The 21,001-nt window shown below is 39.7% G+C and overlaps 1 protein-coding gene across 3 annotated transcripts in view; it reads left to right on the top strand.

Annotated features, from left to right (window-relative positions):
• Positions 1-21,001, top strand: part of tafa3a (TAFA chemokine like family member 3a) — a 156,429-nt gene that overhangs the window by 111,969 nt on the left and 23,459 nt on the right. The window lies entirely within an intron of this gene.

The raw sequence follows: 21,001 nt of genomic DNA on the forward strand, positions 1-21,001 counted from the left end.
TGGGTAGACGCTTAAAAACTTAAAGGCTGTGAGCACCAGAACGTATCCTCCTCGACACCGGCTTACGCAGATGTCCGTCGCCTGGCGATACAGCGTTAGAGCTGTGCTGGACTAACGGGACGTCTTAACCCTTTAATTGGAGAGTCGGTCAGGACTGTTAGTTGTCCTCAGATAGCTGACAGGACTGCGGTAAGAGCAGATCAGTCAGCACATTGACGCTTATGCCAACCCTGCCCCTAAAGAGGTATTCAGATGCATAGCGCAGTGGTACCACTGGAGTAAAAAATCTGTATTGTGTCACTAACTTGAAACACGCAGTGTAAATCCAGCCTGGAATGGAGCATTGATGAATATTTTTTGACAGTGACAGTGTTGCTGTAAATCCCATTTGTAGGACTGGAAACATATTGGCTCAATCAGTTAATGCGCAAGCTTATGTTGCCGCCTGTGCATTTGTGCCGCTGCGCGGGTTATTAGCAGCGAAGCGCGTCTCTGCACCCCCTTACTGCCGCGATGCATTTCACTAATCAGGCTCGCCTTTGCAGAAGTCAAATCAAGGTGGGCCATATAAACAAACCTCTTTAGCCCCCTCAGTGTTTACCAAAGCGGGGGCTTCGACAAAGCTGTTGAACTTTTCACCACAGTCATGACCGGAGCACACCATGCTCCAAACATCACTGCTTTAATAAGACCGCCCCTGCCCCCCACCCCCAGAGCACCATCTACATTCATTAGCTAGTCATGAAAGAGTGATGAGGGAAGAAAGGGGGCGAGGGCCAAACTGGTCTGGAGAGGAAGCCAGTGCGCTAACAAGTACCTTTTGGCTGTACAATCTGCTTTGGTCATGACTTGGGCTGATGATGTGACGCAAGGGTCAAATTGGAGTCGCGGCTATTTACGGGGAAGTCAAGTCAAACATTTTCTCTCCGGTAATGTTGTTTGTGGCCCCACGCATCTAAACACAGTATTGTGTTTAATATTATGTTTGTCAGAGATGAATTAAGATGTACAATCCATTCCTTTTTGTCCGTCTGAGGGCGGGGCCATTTTCCCTCTTGTTGGTTGAAAATGTCAACACGGTTGCTCAGGGCTCAAATGACAAATCACGGCTAAGCTTGTGAATGTCGCTTGACCAAATTCATGAAACAGGTGCGCAGTGATGCGATGTCCTTTTGACTTGACAGCAAGTGGCAAAACGGCCTCCCCTTGAGATAAATGAGAGCAGGTGGATTTTGATGCCAAATTTCTATTCCTCAAATGCAATATTCCTCAAAATTGATTTATATTTGTGGGCTTTTTAATGTACTTGACTTTCCTTTTAATAAACAGTGGATCCCCCAAAGTTGACGATTTGAGGACAAGGGCCAGCAACATAAGCTAAGTAAATGAAGTTGCAATAAAAATACTCACTAATTAATGCAATCAATTGGGTGAAATTGAGTCAACTTGGGGTCACCAACCTTTTTCAAACTGAATTCTTTCGTACTGAGTAATTCGAAGGGCTACCAGTTTATATGAAGACACCGATCATGTGAATGATTTTTCACAATAATTAGGAACAGCTGTAGTATATATGTAATTCAAGTGTAATATGTAATGTAAATCAGTGGTCCCCAACCACCGGTCCGCGACCCGGTACCGGTCCGTGGATCAGCTGGTACAAGGCCGCGTGGGCCTCATCCGAAATAATGTTTTGGAACTGATTTAGTTAAACAGTTCATTCATTTGTGCTTTGTTTGGCTTGATCTTTGTTTTTTTGGCAATGTCGTTGATATTACATTTTGTAGTTGTGTGGTTTTGAGAGCAGTAAGTCGGTGACGCACATGTTATTTTGCATTTGTGAAATCTGGCGCACACCTGTCTGTAAGTTGTACTTTCTTGGTAAGAATGTTGATATACGATAATATGGCAAAAATTAGTTTGTTTGTTGACCCAACAACTTGTGATCTTGGATGCCATGCTTGCTAATATTAATTGTTATCTACATCATGTTATATAGTGCTGCCCTGTATGCGTTTAGCTCGTTGGCTTTTTCATTTGTGCCAGGTATTTCCCTTGAAATTAATAGCGTTTGTAATTCAGTTTTATGATTGACTTAAATGTAATTTGCGAACATTTTTGTACATTTTGACCCCTCTCTGGTCCGCAGTAAAAATCTCAAGCGTTGACCGGTCCGTGGTGATATAAAGGTTGGAGAACACTAATGGCTATCTGGTGACCGCGGGCACCACATTGGTGACCTTTGGTTTATATTGTATGATTATTCCTAAAATATTCACTCATATGAATTAAACAAAAATCAGTACATTGTTATTTGTACTAAATTTCGAGTTTGGCTCATTTCCTTATCTATCCCGAAAGGTGACCCACCTTTTGACCCACCTATTTCTATCGTGAAGTGGGATTTTTTTTCCCAAGATCAGCAAATCACTGGGTGCGCGTGTGTGTGCGCGCACCTGAAAAAAAAAAAAAACTGCATTCAAGCTTCTTTGACTGAGAGGGCAAAAAGTGAAATGTTGACAGGAGGAAAACATTTTCCCAGTGAGGCTGCATGATGCGTTGAGAGTCGGGAGAAAAAAAACTAAAAAGAAAGAACATATGCAGCAGAATCGTTTGCAGGTTGTGAACCGCGTTACAGTTTTAAATGCAAGTCATTATGAGGTGCAGCTCTTGGATGCTCCTGCAAATTGTGATCAAACTGACTTCTCAGGTTGATATCAAGGTACACATACACAAACACACACTACACACACACACACATGCACTGACGCACACACGCTCACATACGCAAAGGGCCAGGCGGCCTTATTAATAGCATGCAACTGTGCAAGTGTGCATAAGCTCTCATTTGAAATTCAGTGCAATATTTCCATATTTGCTTATGGTGTATGCTTTGTGAAAGTATGTGATGCACCCTAATGGCTTACTCTCCAGCCAGACTTTGTGCTACATGGGGCTTTTGTCTCCTTTTTCCCCCCCTTTCATATGCAAATGTCATTGAGCTGTTTTCCTCCCTTATTCATTTTAAAGTGTTAACGCATGAAAAGAAAGATCCTCCAGAGCCCAAATTAATGTCAGGCTCCAACATTATATGCTTGATCTTGTTTAAAAGCAAGTACCAGTAGGCGAGCCACTGAGTTGTGAAAGGCTTCCGGTTATTTTAGGAATTTGGACCAGTGTGTAGCAATGTGTGGCACTTAACATTTTCCCAGAAATCAACTTGATATAAAGTTTAAAAAGTCCAATCCTGACCATTAAGTCCATGATCCGAAACGTGGTTTCTTAAAACAAAGTAATTGCAATTGGTGCCTATATACATTTTAAAAGTGAATTTAATGGCCTAATTTTCACTTTTACACAAGCTGACAGAAATATCCCTTTGTTACCAATCATCTCATCAAATTATCACATTCATTATTAGCGCTGTTCTCTTCCTTTGGTCTATTACGACAAGTTCTTTTGGCAAATTTTTTTTCTCAGATTAAGTAGGCTTGATATAGTTCCCATTATTTAAAGATTTTTTTGTGTGTGTGTGTGTGTGTGTGTGTGTGTGTGTGTTTTATGCTAGACAAAGTTGAATGGCTGAATAGTGTTTTCTTCCACCCGGTTCGACAAGGAAGCTCCACTCAGTTTTAGCGCGCCATTTTATAAGCAGGTCGACCTTACCCCGCAAACACAGTTTTTGCTCTGGATCGGTGGTGAAGGCGAACGGGTGGCCCACGCGACGATGATGGACGGAGATTGAGACACGGATGCTGCTTGAGATGCACTATGGAGGTTGACAGAGGTGATTCAGCCTCCCGTTTCACTGTGGCAGTTCCCTAGATTAGAAAACCATCAAATGTCCAGGCCGATCGGCCTGTGAATGGCATCTGTATAGATGAGTGGAGAGTGCCCGTGGGTGGCCTTGGATGCTTTTTGTGCGCGCTTGTGAAACCAACTGAGAGGGGACTGCAGGGATGGGGGCAGAATCCTAATGATTTTTTTCCACACAGTTTAACTGGACTTCACTCATAAACCGGAGTGAAATCGCAAGTAAGTGAGCTCTCCTCTACCCCCCCCCCCCCCCCCCCCACACACACACACACACACACACACACACACACACACATAAACACTACTCCCCAAATGAAATCATATAATTTGATCAATAAGAGTAAAGACATACAGTACCACTCTAAATTTTAATCTGGAATTAGATTTTTTTTGTATTTTTTACATCATTCGAGGAATATTGATCCGTCAGCCACATAAACTGAATTGCGAGGCACACACACAATGAACTGTGTGGCATGGAAAAGGAAAAACAATTGCTTGGAGCACGTTACATTGACGATGCAATCGCTGACCGCTCACATTGGGGGAAATCTGAAACACACCTAATTTAACCCGCAACAAATATATAATTTATGAATATGAATACAGGAAAATCTAAAGATTTTATATACAATATAAAGGTGTATTTTGTTTTGCTATAGGTATTACATTGTCGTCAAACTGTTGGTGCATCTTTACACAATAACAGAACATACCAGAATTTGACCCTAAAATTAAGAGTGTGTCCTATACACAGGTGCGTCTTATATTTGGGGAATTGCGGTATTTTTCTGATGTGAGTGGTTAAATTATTGGCAATTATTTATTTGTGTGTTTCTGTTATTGTGAATATGTAACGATGAGAGTAGAAGTAAGGGTACCTTTACACTTTCAAATGATTCGGTGTCCACTCTTGATACAGGTACTTTACCTTACTTCACCTTATCTTTTTTTTGGGGGTGCGGGGGGTAACAAAAGTGTATTTAAGGATGACCCCCCCCCCCCAAATAAATACAAAAATAAATACATGAATTCATCAAATAGTATTTAAAATATAACACTTATACTTATCATGAAAATAATATTTGACAAAAAAATATTATGAACATGAAAGAAATGAGCCAAAATTTCTAGAGTAAAAATAAGTGGAACATTCTGCAGTTGAAATAGCATAAACAATAACTTGATGTTACAAAATACAAAGCACAAAGCAGAGTTCATTACAATGTAAAACACAAGGAATTGGGTTAAGCAGTAAGAGAAGGAACAAAGATAACTATATTTTCATTCCCTATAAAGTAGTTCTTCGGGAATGCACAGCCTCTTTGGGGAGATTGAAAACTTTCACCTGCACGGATCGGTTCCACAATGAAGCTAGTGAGCCACTATCGTCGACGATCGGCAAGCTGTAGACTTTATACAAAGTAAGCAAAACTTTATGTGATAAAATGTTTAGTTGGCATATGCCTTTGTTGTGGTTTCAGGCAAGTGCCACTGTAGTTATTGTATTTTCTCCTGCGTTTCATCGTGTCGGGTTGGAAGTAAAAAGCGCTAGCGAGCAAATGTGCCGGCAGCCATTATCCCAGCGCTGAGTCTCTAATCGCAACTCAAATGTAAACCCATTAGCCCTCGACACTTTATGAGTAACTTGCAGCTATTCTGGAACGGGCTGGAATAAGGTATTTTTTTTTTGGAAGGGGGATTTTGATAGAAACCAAAGGAGAGGGGGATGATAGCGATTCGGGCTAATGAATGCAATCAGCGGAGAGGTGCTAACAGCATGGCAGTAATTGGGTCTTACACACTAAAAGCCTTCCTTTATCTTCCAATTAGAGAAGCCTCCTTTAAAGTTAGTCAATTGCAGTGTTGTTAATGGGCCATGCTTGGTTGGAGCTGAGCAGCAGGAGGAGATTCAAGGCTGCCCCCTTTTCAAAATGGCCACAATAGCATCATTCCTATGCGCTGTGCTCTTGAAAGGTATTATGCTCACGATGTATTCATGTGCTGGTGATGGTGATTTGCTGCACTTCCTAATATGACTTTTAATCAGTTTTTAATTAATCTTTTCTTTTGTATGACTTCAAGGAGCCATAATATGCTTTTTTTTCTTATCAGTTAATCAGTTCTGGTAATTCCTTTAGCAAAACACGATAAGGACCCAGATATACTTTTCAACTTTTTTTTTTTTCCTAAGCCTAGTTGAAAACCGCTTGTTTTGAGGGGGTGGTCCCATGTCTAAGCCTATTTTTGAAGGAGAAGTCCTGTTTCATGGAAAATGATCCACTGCTCACCCCGTCTACAATGTGGAGGGGGCGGAGCCTGTTGCAACAAGGTGACAAGCCGTTACGAGAAACACCTAATTCAGAACGACTTGCTTACAGAGATATTTTTAAAATATAGGCAACTCAAAAATGAAACATTTTGGTCTAATTTTTACAAAAGTTTCTGCGATGAATAGTGACGGGTTATACGACTTTCGCCACCGCCTTGATAATATTTTTTTTATTTATATATATTTTTCATGTATTTATGTTTTTTTTAATTATTCCACAATACAGGAGAATTCCTCTACAACTAAATCATATTTGCAGCTAGAAATCTTTCACAAGAGGGGATTTTTCATAAAAGCAAATCTGTCTCATGTTGTGCAATCTAAAAAACGTGTTGCGCAATCTACAATCTGAATGAAGTTAAAAACAAAACCATCTAACAATGAAAAAAAGAAATAAAGAAGTTACCAAATCGACAATTGGCCTTCATTTTCATACATCGATTTCTTGAATAATGTATTTTTCGTTGCTTCATCCATCTTTCATTTTTATTACTTTTATCCTGTCTTCAGGTGTTAAGCTTGGTTTAAGCTTCCGCAAAATCGTCAAAATGACGTTATTTCGGCAACCGCGACCCTACGCGCAGAGTCCACATGGAATGTGTATCTTCTGGATTTTTTTTTCCAACGCACAGCATGGCGGACAAACTATTGTTTATGGAAGTTCAGTTTGCCGGTAATAACACCTTTATAATTCGTCTGAAATGATCTAAATGCTGTAAACAGCTCCTGGCGAGCACCAAATTGTGGAGAGATGAGAAGTTTGTTTAGATTGCTTGAATCCACTCAGATTCTCTATCTCTGTCATAGAGTAGTATTGTTTGTATGCTGTAGAGTCCATTTACCGCCACCTAGAGTAAGGGAGAATATCAGCTGACTGGTGGGTGGGGAAAGCCGCAGAGTAGAAAGCGGTACAAAACGCGTGCCGGCGTATCAAGTTAAACCAACCAAGTTAAACTTTTGCTACAGGCATGATTTTGCCATAGAGAATTTAAGTGCAACGCAAATGCAGAAAAAAAAGAACATATTGTATTATACCACAAGTTTTTTTTTTCATTGTATAAGAAAGTAATAATGGGGGATTGGGGCTTTTTTTTTTTTTGCTCGTCCAGTTTTCGTTGTAGAGGAGTTTTACTGTATGTACGTTTTGTTGGCATGACATTGTTGTTTAGCGGTGTATTATTCAGTTTTTACACTTAAAATTGTGCTTTTGGAAATACTGGCATATTGAATGCTCACCTTTATCCCGCTCCAGGCAGGCGTTGCAAATTTGCAACAATAATATGAGAGTCCCGTAGATATTCCCCTTTAATATTGATTGAGCCATTTTTTTAGAAGTTTGAAACAAAACAAAGAAACTTAATTTGAGCCTGAAAGGGTTAAATTGCTACCCAGTCATTTTGGTCTTCACTCCAAGTTGAATTGTAAGTCGCCTCAGGACACAATTAAAAACCAATTTGACATGTCCCTGCACCTTTTTTAACAGGCCATTTCTCTAGGGGGAAAAAAAAAAACATCAACAAACCTTAGATAAAAACAAAAAGAAAAAAACGTAATTCCAAGAGAACTCCGGCAGTTCCACCTATTACATTTTACCCTGCGCTTCATTCTCATAAAGTCGGTGCTCCGCCTTGGTCGTTGACTTTATGGTCCAAGTGTGGACAAGTCGCTACTGCACTCTATTCTAGAGAAAGTCACGGAGCGCAGCGGCAAAAGATGGAGGCCAGTGTTTCACAGCCTATGCTTTTACTTCATTTACTTCCCCCAACATGAACTATCTGCCCCTAAAGAATAGAGCAGAATTAGTTAGGAAACTACCTGATGCAGAGTTGCTTCCTATGCGTGCTTTGACTGCAGATGAGTGCTTGCAAGTGTCTGTTCGGATTTACTTGATCAAACCGGTAGACAAACATAGTTTTGTAGGGGGCAGAGTGGAGATTTTCATGAAAGTATGATTTCTTTAAGTGTAACTGTAACCATAAGTTTGAACAGGAACGTGTTGTTTACAAAAGACTTCCAAGAATTCCCAAAATGCTCTGAGATGTCGTGAAACAATCCTATAAATAGACACAGAGCCTGCATTGGGGAGCTACAATACAATATAATATATACATAAAAAAAAAAAAATACAAATCAAAGGGAAAAAAATCCCAATACTTAAGCATTAAGGAAGAGTGGAAAATACATATGCCTTTACCTCAAGAGTTTATTGTTCGAAAGTCAGTTTAAGTATCCTGTTGAGAGCTCATGTTCTCCCCTCGCTTACATGCGTTTTCAAAAGCATGCATGTTAGGCTCACTTGACTGAATTGACCATAGGGGTGATTCGTGAATGAGTGTGTGAATGGTTGTTTTCTTATGTGTGTCCTTGGTGACTAGTGCAGACTGTACACAGTCTCTCAATTAAAGTCAGCTGTTATAGGCTCTACAAAGACTCCCAGAACACCAGATACAGTAGATCAGGGGTGGCCAAGTTCGGTCCCCAAGAGCCACAATCCAGCCTGTTTTCATTTTGTCCCTTCAACTAACACATCTGATTCAAATGATTAGCTCATCAGCATGCTTTGCTGAATCCTGATAACAACGCTGATTTGAGTCAGGTTTGTTGGATGAAGAGATACATTGAAAACACACTGGATTGTGGCTCTTGAGGACCGAACTTGGCCACCCCTGCAGTAGATGATCTGCAAATAACATAAACTAAAAGATGCTACTCCAAAATGACTGTATTCCATTAGAGCAAATGCCATGCATATAGTAATCAAACAAATAAACACAACACCTCGAAAGGAGGTCTCCTTTCCTTCTCCCAAGAACTATGCAAGGCATATTAAAAAAAACATAACAAAAAAAACCCCAATAAAGATTGTGTGCTTCAACATAATTAAATCATGAAAGTTAATGTTTCGGCAATTTTAAATAGTAACACAAAGAAATATTGTTAATGTGTTTCATATTTGTTTACAGTTCTTCATCTTACGTTATCTACTGTAGATTAGTTTGCATGTAGAAGAGCCACAACTTTGAATTACAATTTGTTACTTTCTTCCGTAATCATCTGTTGTTGGACTGCTAATCCATCCCAAACGTCATTCCAGACTTTTTGGAATGGCCTTGAATTGTAGCCAGGACTCAAAACTCTCCCAATGAAGCGTCCTTACAACTAAGGAGTTATCTCAGGAGGATATTTTCTTTAAATGTTTGCTGTTTAAAAGTAACCCCAAAACAGATGTGGTGCTTTGATAGGCGATTGGAGTTTAAAATAAGCAATCAAACTCAAACTGCAGTTAATTAATTAAAGTAGTAGTTTAAAAAATGTGAGCTAACTTACAAAATACGGTACGATTTGCAATTAAATTAAAAACAAACACATTAACCCTAAGAAATGCATGGTACTCTCTTGAGTTACAGTATGTAATGTAATATTTTATTTCACATGATATCATAATACACTGGTCATTTAAAACCTGTTTAAGATTTTATGACATAATCAAAAAATGCATATAAAGTCAGTAAAATGGCTTGGCGCATACTAAGAGCCGGTTGCTCTTTGCATGTGAGTTGATATCATATGCAGTGGATAGATTTGCATTGCATTGTTTGGGTTTATTTTTTCCTTTTTATTTGAATTTTTTACTATGCATTTAAATGGTAATCAATTATACATGGACTCTTGTTGTTTATGGCTGTGTTTGTATCCCTATCCCAGTGGGGGTCCACTGTAACAACACTTGAGTTTTTTACTGCAGCTACCCGATATTCACTTCTGTGAACCTACAACAAATGTATGATTAATTAATACCTAAATTAACGGAAAAGCAGGACACGGCACATTGCTTCTTCTCAACGACAGGTACTAATGAACTAGAATCCTCCTTCAAGGCCTTTGCCTTCTGCCATGCCGTCTATCTATCACTCAGTCAAAGCTACACGAGCTGAAAGATGAAGAGCGCAGCAATGCAGTTGGCGTGCAGCGACGGCACCCGTTTAGGAGCAGACATGACAGATAAGAGCTACGCGAGCATGTCAAGATGAAAAGCACGGTGGACAGAGGCGCTGCCGCTCTGCGGTTTGAGGCCGATGCGCGCGTGGCCAGCCCCGGCGTGGTGGCCTATTGATCGTGCTTTGAAAAGCCTTTCAAGAGTGCGCTCGTTAGCGGTGTCCTACTGGCTGGGAGCCAGAGCTCAGTTGCGCTCACCAAACATGCACAAATCACTGGAATCACTTCATCTGCCAAGGCCAAACTGGAAAAAAAGGCTATTTCACTTTGTTGCACCAATATTTTATTCATTTCTGTTTCAAATTATCGGTAATGCTTCTACATGTACATGAAAAAAGCTAAACACTGATCTAATTCACTGCCTGCCGTTTAGAGTGTTTTGCTTAATGACAATATAATCAGCAAATTTACAAAAGAAAAAAAGCAGAGTCTCTTCTCTAAATAGGGTGCAGGGGGACTGCTGTGAGACCTAATTTATAAAACAACAAAAACAACACTGAGTAAGGGCTTTTTTTGGCAAACTAATCCTTTATAAACAAATACACAGAACAACTTAGAGTGTGTCTTGAGCGACACACCATATTAATATCATACACACAATACCTAATACCCGTTCGAACGTGAGGCCTCTGAACTCCACCGACTTCCAATGTGTCAGCGTTTTACTTCCCCATAATCAACGTGACAAGCTGTTTTTCACACCCTAATGTTTATTTTCTGCAATCACAAATCCACAGTGACGAAATGCCGCCATCTGCTTAAATGCGTGTAATTACAGTGTTAGCAAACCCGACTCACAGAACTGGGCGAGAACCTCTTCCACCCATAGACATTGAAAAACATACTTGTCAAATATTTACGATTTTGGCAGTAAGTATTTAGATTCTAACTGACAAAGCGAGAGGAAATGGAAAAGTCAAATGGTACAGATTGTGATCAGAGTAGAGATGGAGGAAAATCGCTAGGTCAAGATGGTGGCTATGTACCAACAAGGTGCCTGTGCACGGTTGAGCTTACTGTACCCCGGGAAGACAGAATGGAGGAGGCTAACGAACGCAAGAGGGCCAAAAACCCAGAGCGCCGGAGCACTGGCTGGAAAGCCCGTTGCAACCCAGCCGAGTTGGGTTTTGCTGGCCAGTCACTGGCCACGGAAAACTCCTTGGAGCAAAAGGTAATCTGTGTGAAGATCCGTCAAGACCATCGTAGATGTGGCAGAAAATGGGTATGGATCCAAAGGGGAAATCTGTGGAGAAGTGGGCCACTTGGACGCGGCTGGGTCACCTGAGCAAGGGTGTTTGATGGTCAAAGACCTGAAACATCCTATGACCTCGGGTTCATCACTGATGATGTGACCAAATAGCACCTAGAAATGTATTATAAACAGAATGATGAATGTTCAAAGCAGTGAATGAGTTCCCCAAATATAAGACACACCAGTGTATAAGACCCACCCTTAATTTTGGGGTCAAATTCAGTTTTTTTTTATGGTACTATGTATAAGAAGCACCAACATTTTGGCAAGAATATTAAAACTACTGCGAAAAAGGATAAATTTCCTCTTCTGTAAACTTCACATTTTCATATGTTCATATCCATAACTTAAAGTTTAACAGCCAGTTTAATAGTTTAATAATGTTGAATATCCTGCTAAAGCCAACTGAGGTCTGGCTCGTCCCATCACAGTATTTGTTGTATTTAGGATTACGGCCATATAAAAATGCACACCTGTGCATCAAAACTCGGCTAATGTGGCTGACGGATCAATCTTCCTTGAACGATGTTGAAAAAAAAAAAAAACATCTAATTAAGCTACCGTTAATAGGATGTAACAGTCTTTTGGCCTTCAATTTTTGGAAAAAAAAGTATTTGGGGTATTATGGTATTTCTTCATGTTTTTTTTTTTAATCTAGATCCCCCTTGAAAGTTGTGACATTGCTCATTTGCACCTTTAGACAGCTGTCTTGGTTATGTTGATTACACCTTACCGATAAATGTGCCAATATTTGCAAATGCGTGTATCCTGGTGAAATGTATGATATGGGTCTGGAAAGTGCCTCTCCAAAACTGTCTTTTTAGAACCCTGTGGAAACATAGCAACAATCTGCCTCAGGCATCATTTTCACTCATAAACTCATTTAATTTGATGGACTGGAATATACAACAGATTCTGAAAAAATTCAAAGAAAGTCAGCCAATTTGGTTCGGAACAGCAAATTTAGAGTCAATCCTAAACCTGACTGTTGAGGCGAAGATCATATTACCGAAAATATGATACATGTCCGATTTTTGGGTACAGGCCACATATGGGCAAGGAAATCCTATTCGGATCGTATTTGCCTGATGTGTGAATGGTGCTCCAGACAAATGCGACACAGTAATTGCAAGTTATGTTTTTTTTTCCTGTCATAAAATTTTAATAAACATTTTACGGATTCACAGTAAAGCGGGATGTGAAAGACTCTTCATTAGTCCTTCCATGATTTGTTGCTATTTCTTTTTTTATCTTGACATGATCATTGTTGGATGAGCACTAAATGACGCGAAACCTCTCTTCATCGGTGTCGGACTTGTTAGCCCATCACGCAGATGGTAACAGTCAAGAAGCATTCAAGTACCTCCAGTAAATCAGGAGCAAACTAACATGCCTGCGAGGGTACTCAACCTCGCAATGTAGAAAATGGGATGGTGACAAATGCTTCAGTGGTGCCTCACGCTATTAGAAAGAGAAAATTGCATGTGAATAAAAGAAGAAACGCACCGGGGTGGTTCTGCGAACATCTATTACTACGTTTTAAAAGCCCAGACAACACACTCGTCCTTGTGTTGGATAAACGGGGAGGCTGCTCACTTGTAAGGCCGCGGGAATTAATCAGTCAGCGGCGGGTCTCCGGCAGCATGGCAAGCCGAATGAATGGTTCATCAAAAGCTCGGCGGGATGCGAGATCCGACTTATCTGGTGTTGTATTCCACCTCTCTAAAGATCATCCTTAGTGGGTGAAACGAGAAAACTAATCTCAGCTCAGTCAACCAGCAATCTGACCCGTGTGGATAACCAGTCTGATGAGCCAGCAGCACTCCTTTTACTTCGGTCTATCACAAGGCCAGGCGTTTCTCTTTGGTTCCTCTCAGAAGCAAAGTATAACAGGATAAATAAGAGATCCGGCTTTGTCGTGTTAAAGATTTTTTTTTACAGCTGACTGTTTCTCTTGGGATTTTCCTCGCCGATAAACGAAACAAGCTAAGTTACATTTGAATTAGGGCTGTTGATGTTTAAGCATTGGCTTTTTTGATCAATCACAAAACAAACCCCATGGTAATCACGCCTTTGACTTTTTATCCTTTAGCCTAACCACAAGTGGTTCGGTCAAAGGTGGCATTGGTTGCTATTAGGTCAGTGAGAGAATGGCATCGCCTACGTTTGTTCAGCGATGAGTGACTGGACTTTGTATATGGATTCAAACATTTAATATTTGTGATTGGCAATGCCAATATTTGGGATGGGCTTTACCAGGTAAAATTGAGAACGATATGCTCAAAAGAAACCGTTATCAGTTGTGAACCGTTTTAGTGGTCGAAAGACATCCGCTTTCAAAATTTTATTATGAGTATCTTTTTGAACAGCGCCACACTGTGTTCAAAAAAACCTCTATTGTTCACATTAGATCCTGTAGGCGTTTTACTTAATAGTTCTTATCATCATTGGAGTATGTGTGTGTCATCAATATTCCATCCTGGATATTGATTCCTGTAGCCGAAATTGGTTTGATTGATTGTTGTAAGACATCTGCTCAATTCTGATTTCAATTTGCGTTTTAAAGTGCATTAAAGGAAAGTTCAATGCAAAGATGTGAGAGCTTTTTTCTTGTACTTCCGTCGATATTCATGAAGCATAAGTCGAAGCAACCCTACTTCTTTTCTACATTTCACGCATGATTGTCGGCGCAGCAGGTTTATAGCCTCCAAAATGTCTTTTCTGAATACTTTAATTCAATTAAAGTCAGCTTTGCTGCATTGTTTCTCAGCAGCTAAAATGGGCGAACATTTGTTACGTCTGTCGGTTGAACGTCTCTTGAATTGTTTCACCTGTCTGTATTATTTAATACCTACTGACATTCACCCCCACGTTTTTAACTCCCGCAGTTGCAGTTCTTTTAGTATCACTGGGAGGCTTTTAGCTGAAGAATATTCTTTTTATGAGCTGCGATCAGCATAACGCCTTTGAACCTAAGTGGATTACTGAAATGTGGAGCAAACTGTATGAATCATTGGAATTTCATAGGGGCCCGGACCTCCTGGATTTATGTCTGCTGCACTCTGTATTTTATGTTTTGATGTACTTCTGCGTGAGCCGGCTAAAAAAGTCCCATTTTGGGTGTGCTATGTGTTACTGAATTGAGGATTCACACTATTTCTGGGTCTTGCAGAGCCAAAGCAATTACTGCATGCCTCAGAAGAGGAAACATGCTTGCTTCCTTTGCCCGTTTATGTTCACACGAAGGCTTTTCACTCATTCTCTGTGATGTCAGTGTCCGGTTTACAGTACATGGCAGTTTAAAAGGGACAGTGTGTAAGATTTTGAACGTTTAAAAAAAAAAAAAATAGATGAAATGATTGTCAATTTCAAAAACTTGCAAATGGATATGTTCTTAATGACGAACAGTATGTTTTAAATATAATCATAGGTCTAGTTATCATTAAATTATATTAAATCAAATTCATTCATTAAGTTATATTACTTCTCCGGAGGCGGCTATGTTTGTATAGGTACGGGCGATGGTAAATGCAAGAACTGTAAATTTTACACACTATCCCTTTAAAGTGTTATCAGTATAAATCCTGATAGCCATTGTTTACTGACATGTAACTGCTGATGCTAAGGTCTCACCAGCCAACATATTCTTCCGGAGTGATTATGCAAATGGTTTAACCTGATCTGCAACTGTACCCAATCTGTGATATTGTAGAAGGCCAGGTTCTCTAAAGAATTGGCACAGCTTTTGGGTGGTGCAAAAGTAAAAATAAAGAAAACAGATAGCAGGCGCAAATGGTGAAATTTGTCTCTGCCTGTCAAGCGGAATGTTTCTCTGTGCACCCGTGGTATTTGCATGTATATAAATGAGGCTAGTATACATATGATTGGTGGAGAAATCGTCGTTCTCTATGTAAATGTGCTTCATTTTTAAACAACGTCTAATTCACTCACATTGACGCAAACAGCGAAAGGGCATTTTTGCGGGTGCAAATAATAAGAGCTGAAGGCTGGCGTAAAAGCATAGTGCTCCTCAATAGAACTTCATACAACTTGAGGGGGTATTCTAAAATGAAAACAGCAGAAAATGGTTTTCATTTTGTTTTGAATTGTTATGAAAATTCACATGCACATCAAGCAAGGCACACTTTTCCCGCTTTACATGCCATATATGCTGAGGAGTTTCTCTTTGCCTTGTGTTTGTGGGTTTAAATTCAGTTCTTTGGTAACACAGGATAAAGGTGAGTGAGACGTTTTTGCCCTTTTGTTGTTTGGATGTGCATGACTCAGCATCCCAGTAGTGTCGTTATGAAGCCATAAAACAGACTAATGAAAGTGTGGTCTTCCTGTGTCATGTTATGTAACAGGCCTATTGATATTCACGCCTGACTTTTGCTTCAGCTTCTAATTTTATGCTGTAGATCTGAATGTGGTCTTGTCAAAAGAATACCAATTACTGCGAGTTACCATGAAAGAGCTTGGCTTTGCAGTTTCTTCATCTTTTCGTCATCTCCCCCTCCTTAGCGTGGACTCTTCTATCGTATTGATGTTATCTGATTTCACATGTGGTCATATTTACCGCATGGGCTAGGTTGTTGTCTGTCACTTGAATGTCATTACTGGTGGTTTTCACCACTGCCTTTGACAAGGTGTCTCTTGCCTTATAGCTGGGTTGTTTTCTTTTTTTTCTCCACATTGACATTTCAAACATATTGAAAAACTTGGTGGTGTGATGAAAATTCTGCCTGACTTCTCTGATTTCACACACTGACAAGAAATGAACAGTTGTTCTGTTGGTTCTGGTATACCAAAAAGGTTCATGGATGAATGTGCCTTGCGATTTTTAACATCAAAATGTTAAAAATTGCTGTTTATTGAGAATAAGATTCCTCGTTGTCATTGCAAAATATGCAGTATAATTTGTGACTACTGGAAAATGCCAAGAATATATTTAAAATCAATTGAGAAATTAGGGTTAAATTAGTCTCTTTGGAACACAAAAAGTTTGGGTCAGTCTGGCCTGCTGCATGTTAAACAACCATAACTGTCACACACACTGTATATACAATATACTGTAGCTATTGGTTTTGAGTAAATATCAGAAAATACTAGAAATAAAAATGAAAGTAAATAAGCTATCTGAGATGAGTTAGATATGTTTAGGGGCATTTTTATCTAGACTAAAAACATTCATGGGTCAATTTGAAACCAGAAGGGTTTACGATATAAGCAATTTAGTTTCAGGGTCAAGGTGGGCTTCTCAAAATCACGCAATAGACATACTGACCTTTCTGTTGTGTTTGTTTCATTGTTAGACCTAACACTTTCATACTACATTGCAAGATATAATTTACTATAATTATTATTTTTCAAATTTATATTTATTTTGATGACTAAGTTGAAATAAGATTTTCCTGCCCATTGCTCTGTCCGTTATGTCACATGAAACTTCAATATGTCAGTCTGACCCTGTCAATGTTTAAGACAGGTCATTTTGATCCCCAACATAACAAAAGCTTTTTAAATAGGGGGTTGGTCATGAGATGTTTGGTTCCCTTGTACGTAGTACTCTGCTAAATTAGGTCTCTGTTGGCATCGGTGATGGGCCACCGTTGTTTTGTTTGCCATGGCTATACCGTTTCCTCGAGTGGCCAGGTGAAGCTGATGGATTCAGTCGTGTGGCTGACAGCTGGGACACGCTTGTTAGTGATGCCTCCCCACCTGCATGTTGAATCAATTGTTTGATTGTAACCCTGGTGATTAGCGCAGACGTACTGACAACGGGAGCCGGGGAATGAGATACAATACTGTATAATGATATCAAGGATATACTGCCCCCTCAGTACTGCACCCCAGTAGAGCTGGACTCTGATTTATTGTAGGTCAGGACAAATTGCTTCCTAATTAGAATGGATGTACAGTCTGTGAAAGACAGTGACAAACCTAGCCAAGTTTGAATAAACACGCAAATGCATCAAGCTTCTTTGTTGTTTTGTCAAGACACTAGTCGTGTTTTCTAATCTAGTCTCAACTGAATTTGAATGTGTCTTGTCTTATTTCTTGTCAGCCAAAAAACAAATGCAAGGCATATCAGAAATAAATTCCCTAGCAAAAGCATTATTCACCCTGCAGAATATATAAACAAACTGTTTTTCGCCTTGTCTTCCTTTTATATCATGTTTGGTTTGTTTGAAATGGATGCAGTCTAAGTGTGACAGGGACAGTACAAATAAGTGGAAAAATGAAAGTAGTCTCTTCACGTGCTCTTTAAGTTAAGAGCTTTAAGTCCCTTGAAGTTTTTTTTTTAATTATTATTAGGGCCCGAGCAGCTACCGCTGCGAGAGCCCTCTTGTTTTTCTCCAGATTATTATTATTATTATTATTATTATTATTATTATTTACTGTGCAGCGCTTTTCCATTTTTGAGGGCCTAAAGATGCACGAAAAGTCACCAAAATTTGCACATTTGTCGGGCCCGGTGAAAAATTGGATATTTTTGTGTTTCCCAAAACAATGCAAAAAAAATGGCTCTGCAGCGCCACCTAAGGTCGAAAAAGTGCACCTGGTCCCGGCCCGTTTGACCTAGAGCTACGAAAATTTTTAGGCATATGTAGGACCTAGAGACCTACAAAAAAGTCAGCGCGAGCCATGTGCTCAGATGTACAGAAAAAGAGTTATGAATTTTTGAATGTGCATTTTTGGCCCATTTTTGCACGTTTGCAGGTCCCAAACTGCTCCTTGTTTCTCCTAAACGCTTTACTCAATCGCCTTCAAATTTGCTGTGGTCCATATTCACACATAGGGGCACAAGTGGGCAAAATTTGGTGCAGATCCGCTGACATATATGATAGGGGCGTGGCTTCAAATTATGTGTTCAATTTTTCCTTCGCCAAGAGGGACAAAAACCTTAATAACTTTGATGTACTAGCTTAAAAAAATCTAAAACTTCATAGGTACATGGAAACTTATGTCTTTAACACCTTTGAAAAAAGTTTTTTTAAGCATCTACTAGCGCCGCCTAGTGGTTGATTAAAATGTCATATTTTACACTTTCATGTATTGTGCTCAGTCTGTTTGAGTAAAACAAATGAAAATTGGTCAGAATATCATTAAGACATGGAATATTAAGGTTTTAAAATTTTATGACTTTTCGATAATGGGCGTAGTCTGCACGCCACCTCAAAGTCAGATGACTCGCCAAAACGAAAAAAGTGGCTGTAATTGGCCCCAAAATGGCCTTATGAGTGGAAAATAGCCTCTCACTCCCGGCCCGTTTGACCTAGAGCTCCAATAATTTGTAGCCTTATGTAGGACCTCGAGCCCTACAAAAAAGTCAGCGCGAGCCATATGCTCAGATGTACAGAAAGAGAGTTATGAATTTTTGAATGTGCACTTTTGGCCCGTTTTTGCTCATTTGCAGGTCCCGAACTGCTCCTTTTTTCTCCCAAACGCTTTACTTAATTGACTTCAAATTTGCTGTGATGTTTTATCTGACGGTGAGGCACAATTGTTCAAATTTTTGTGATGATCCGCCATCAAATATGTTGGGGGCGGGGCTTTATAGCATGCCTTTGATGATTACTTTGCCACATGTGAAACAAACCTTGATAACTCAGCTTTACAAGCTTAGAAAAATCTGAAATTTCACAGACACATGGAGACTCAAGCCCTTAACACAAGTGTTAAACAAAATCTTCAATTGCTTATAAGGCCATCTTGTGGCAAACAAAAATGTCAGTCTGATGTCTCGCCGAAACAAACAAAGTTGCTGTGTTTGGTCCCAGATGGTCTTATCTTTTCTAAACTTCATATATTTGATGGATTTCCAATGCGGAATACACCTATCAACGTATTTTTTGCTATAGTGCGAGCGCCACCTAGTGGCAGCCAAATATATAGCATTTTTTAAACGTTTTAATGTGTTTAGCTGAGCCCTTTGAAGTATTATCGCTGACATTAAGTCTGAAAAGCCTCTAGACAGCCCTGCTGACCTCCACCAAATTTTACAAAGTTTCGATAATGTGCGTGGTCTCTACAACCATTTTCATTCCGAAGCTTTATCTGTCCAGTAAAAGTTGCTGTAATTTGACCCAGATGATCTGATCTTCTCACAATTTCACACATTGGATGAAAATATTCTCCTGAACATATCGACAAAAATATATTCCAGTTTAAAGCTAGCGCCACCTAGTGGCTGCAAAAAATGTCATTAGTCGAAAGATTGGAGTTATTCCTGTTTGGTTTGACCTAACACTATAAAAGTTTTTAGGCATATGTAGGATTGTAAGACCTACAAAAAAGTCAATAGGAGTGATGTGCTAAGATGTACAGAATAATTTTTATGATTTTTTTTTATGTGCAATTTTGCCCCATTCTTAGACATTAGCCGGTCTAAATCTAGTGCCTTTTTCTCTTAAACGGTTCACCCGATTAACTTCTACGTTGGCATGGACTATTAGCAGATATAGCGGCACAAATCTCCCAAAAATTGTGAAGATCCCATGACTTGTAAGATGTGGGCGGAGCTTCAAATTGTTTTGAATATTTTCTTCGCCAAGAGTGACAAAAACCTTAATAACTCAGCTGTTTCAGCTTCAAATCATGTGAAACACTTGCAGGGAGTTTAAAAGTCATGCCCTAATACAGCTATGTGATAAACATCCAAATCATTTACAGCGTCACCTAGTGGCGGACAAAAATCTAATTTTTTACACTCTCATGTACTGTGCAATGTCTGTTTGACTACATGTACTAAAAAATGGTCAGAAAAGCTATGACACAGTGGAGAATGAAGGTTCTCAACTTTTATGATTTTTCAATCAAAGGCGTGGCCTATATGCCAGCTCAAAGTCCGATTTCTCACCAAAACGGTAAAAGTTGCTGTAATTGGACCTAGATGATCTGATTTTTGCAAAACTTCATATATGGGATGGGAGTCCAATGTGAAACACACCTACAAGCCTATTTTTTATCATAGTACGAGCGCCACCTAGTGGCAGCAAAATATATAGCAAATCCTTAATGTTTTTATGTACTCTGCTGAGCCCCTTGAAGTGATATCCCTTAAATGTTTTCTGAAAAGCCAGTGGCCATGCCTTATGCCCCCCACAAATCAGTACGATGTTTCGACAGTGGGTGTGGCCTATATGGCATTGAAAGTCACAAAATTGGAACAATAAAAGCTGCAGTAACTCCACACACATTGTCCCACCTTGTCTAAATTTAACATATTTGGTAATAGTCCTGCACTGAAGTCATCTACAACTACTTTTTCATCGTTCGTAGTCCTTGTTCATACCCCGACCTGTTCATACCTCAACGTGAACAGGTCTGCGAGGGCCCTTTATAGCTGCTTGCAGCTCTAGTTTTTATTGTTATTAATTGTCAGGTTCAGGTAACTTAAAACATTTCATAAACAACAAACAGGAAGGAAGACAAGAGCCTTTTACTCACAAGGAGAGCAGATAGGAACAAGCACTTTCTCAGCGCTCTTTCCGGTCTGGTTACACTTTCTGTTTGCCCCTATTTTACTCCTGAGGGTTGGCCCTTTTTACAAAACCTCTTACTGCTCTGAAAGGTTAGCGCAGACATTATGGCAACAAGGTAAC

Source organism: Hippichthys cyanospilos, chromosome 9 (assembly GCF_059441005.1).
Source record: "Hippichthys cyanospilos isolate Australia breed blue-spotted pipefish chromosome 9, RoL_Hcya_1.0, whole genome shotgun sequence".
Taxonomy (NCBI): Eukaryota; Metazoa; Chordata; class Actinopteri; order Syngnathiformes; family Syngnathidae; genus Hippichthys; species Hippichthys cyanospilos.